Below are 3,351 nucleotides of genomic sequence, written 5' to 3'. Positions count from 1 at the left end.
TAAACATAAAATATAGTTCACTTATGAACAAAATGACAAATAAACTCAAAATAAAATAGCAAAAGATCATATACATAAAAGGATACGTGCAATTTTCCTGTCTAGTACAATTTGATGGGAGACTTTCAACATGCAGAGTGTTTGATGCATCTGAAGGAAGAGAAGGCCCATAAGAACCAATAAAAGGTATCTGTAAAGGCATGTTTAATTATAGGCATTGATCATTATACAAGCAGTCCTGCATACTGTCTTGTTCATACAAAATAAATAGATTACCCAACAATCTTGAGTTTATATGTTGAAATAAGCACATGACATGACCGGAGCAGAGAATATAGTAGGGAGAACCATACAAGGCATGATGGGATAAATAGCTATGACGAATCCAACACCTAGTGGGAAAAAACTCGCTAGAAGGAGGGCTTGAACCTCCGACCTTGTGGTTAACAGCCACACGCTCTAGCCAACTGAGCTATTCCAGCTATTTTGATATAAAAAGTATTTAACTCTACATAATATCACTAAGGCAAGATATATAACATACAAAAGCTATGTGATCTCTTCGATGGCGAATTCCATCTCAAGTGATTGCAAAATGTATCAATTTTCTAAATATTGATGTCAATCCATGAGATTGGAGATCGACATAATACACCCACCAGACACATAAACCTTTTACTTATGTTAAACATTTGTAATAAAAAACCTTTGGATGCTCACAAAAGTTTGAATGTTTGATCCACTGTCGCATACTGTTTTGTATGGGTCACACATATACATGATAAGTTACAATGCAAAATAACAAACTAGAGCATCTCAACATGTAACTTATAATACCAATTCCAATTCCAATTTTAATATTGGCTCATCATAGCATATCAGTTAGGCCCGAGAAACAATCAAGTTGTCCATTCTCGTTCATGAGGAAACAAAAACAAAGGAAGAATTGAAGGTTCAAATTGATATTGAAGAAACGGAAACCCACAAAGATGCATCAGTTGACCTCGGACCATGAAAGAATTGAAGGTCCAATTTGAGTGAGTATTTTTTTTTGACTCGTCTGCGCCGGGCTTAATAAAGATTTGAGTTAGGGGGTGGGGTGGGTGGGAGGGGGAAATTACAATCTCACAGCAAGGTGTGACAACATAGAGCCCCGGTCCCGTAGTAGAGCTTGTCGTTGGATATTCTTGCATCTGTGTGACCATAGCGCCAGGTCATCAGCCGCAACCCTAGCAATGTGGTGCGTGAAGAGTCTTATTTCAAATAATCTTAGCATTACAACACTTACAGGTGTTCCAGAGAATTGCAATGAGAACGGTAGAGCGAACTTTGTCCATCAGAGCTCGCAGCCAGACGTCACCGAGGCTGCCGGGCATGCCATCATATAGGCTGTCAAGCTCGTCCCAGAGAGGTCGAAGCAAGGCACAGCCGAGGTGTGTGATGCTATCGTAGGCGCCGCACAATAAGCAAGCATCAGAGGCAGCGATTGATCTACGAAGTCTCCTCTTGTTGGTTTAAACACGATATTTGTGTGGTAGTCAAATGAAGATTCTGCATTTGTTCAACGCATAGTTCTTCCATATTGTAGTCACCATTTAGTCGGTTGGTTGCTCATGCCAGATCGCTTTATAAGCTAATTTTGTCGAATGGGTCTTGCCCTCTCGCCTGCTCACCATGTTGTCTGGAACCTGCAAATTCAAATTAACTGAAGCCATAATACTACATAATGTAGCCAGATCATTTTTCACTGCATGGGATAATCTAGGGGTAAGATCAAGGTTCAGCTTCGCAGAAGCAAGCACCCAAGCAATGGAGGCAGACTGTTTGTTGGAGTGTGAAAAGAGAGCATGAATTGGTGGTTGGGTAGCCAAAGATCATTCCAGAATGAGGTGGTACCCCATCGCCGATTTTAACAGAGGTGATGGACCGGAAGAAATTCAGGCTTTTGAAAATATCCTACAAACCGGCGTGGCGGCGTTGCCCAACGTACAAATAGGGGACCATCCATACTTGTTAACGATGTAGTTTGGAGGAGGCATGGAACCAGAGTCATGAAGTCTAGAAAGATGTCTGGGGAGAAGGCACACATTCATATGGACCCCCATTCGAAAACAGAGCACACACAAGGTCCCACGCTACTTTGCATTGTCCGCACGCAGTGGTGTCTTGCCAAGACCAGAAAAATGCATGGCAGCTTTTGTCGATTTCCTGGAGCGCCCCATTTGAAAACAGAGCACACACAAGGTCCCACGCTACTTTGCATTGTCCGCCCGTAGTGGTGTCTTGCCAAGACCAAAAAAAATGCATGGCAACTTTTGTCGATTTCCTGGAGTGTCCCAACTGGCAGCAGCAACGCACTCATAGCATATATAGGAAGGGCACGAAGAGCCGCACGAACAAGGATGGCCCTACCGGCCAACGTAAGCAGAAGGCCCCGCCAACCCGCCAAGCGGAGATCAATTTTATCAATGATAAAAAGGAAAACATAAATGTTTAGTTTGGAAGTTGAGGGGCAAACTAGGTAAGATTGAGGGAAACCGGCCACAAGACATCCTAAGATCTCAGCAAGGTTAAGAGAGGTAGCCGGGGCGATGTGAATTGGAGAGAAAGTACTTTTGTGGAAATTTATAGAGAGCCCAATGGCCTCATAAAATTGTAAGAGCAGCCGTTTTAGGTGATGAAGTTGCTTCGCAACCGCCGGAAGAACTATCAACGTGTCGTCAGCATATTGAAGGAACGGACACGACAAAGAGTTATTGAGAGGATGAGTGAGCATGCCATATTCAGAGGCATGGATGATCACGCGTTGGAGCACGTCAGCGACCACAATGAAAAGGAAGGGTGATAGAGGGTCTCCTTGTCTTAGACCACGCCGGCAAGGAAACCATGGGCCAGGTTTCCCATTTCGCAGAATAGCAGAGTTTGTAGTGTTGTTTATGAGGTTGATCCAGTGATCCCAAAGCAAAGGGATGCCTTTGGCAAGTAAAATAGCAGTCATAGCATCCCAAGAGACGAAATCAAAAGCTTTGTGGACACCTGGAAAAGGAGCACCGAAGGCATTTACACCGCTAGTTCCCGCTACAGCGCCACCTTCCACGGTTTCACTGCATGCGATGCTTGAAAACTGATCTGGAAGAGTTGGGCGCCTCCTCGCGTCAAGTTCTTCCACTGGTTGGCCAATAAAGATCGCTGCTGGATCGCAAACTGCAACACCACCCCAAATACCTCCTATGCGACCAGGCCATGGAAACCATCTAGCATCTCCTTGTCAGCTGGCCCTTTGCATGTCAAGTCTGGCACGACATCTTCTCCTGGCTGCGATTGACGTGCCACCCCCCTAGCCTGACGCAA

The 3,351-nt window shown here is 44.4% G+C and overlaps 1 non-coding gene across 1 annotated transcript; it reads right to left on the bottom strand.

The window, feature by feature from the left end:
- Positions 1-408: 408 nt before the first annotated feature.
- On the bottom strand, positions 409-482 carry TRNAN-GUU (transfer RNA asparagine (anticodon GUU)). The gene has a single exon. It is a non-coding gene; the product is annotated as a tRNA-Asn (tRNA).
- Positions 483-3,351: the final 2,869 nt, after the last annotated feature.

This window comes from Triticum urartu, chromosome 5A (genome assembly GCF_056163025.1).
Source record: "Triticum urartu cultivar PI428250 chromosome 5A, HENAU_Tu73, whole genome shotgun sequence".
Classification (NCBI taxonomy): domain Eukaryota; kingdom Viridiplantae; phylum Streptophyta; class Magnoliopsida; order Poales; family Poaceae; genus Triticum; species Triticum urartu.
This window is presented reverse-complemented; position numbering and strand designations above follow the sequence as displayed.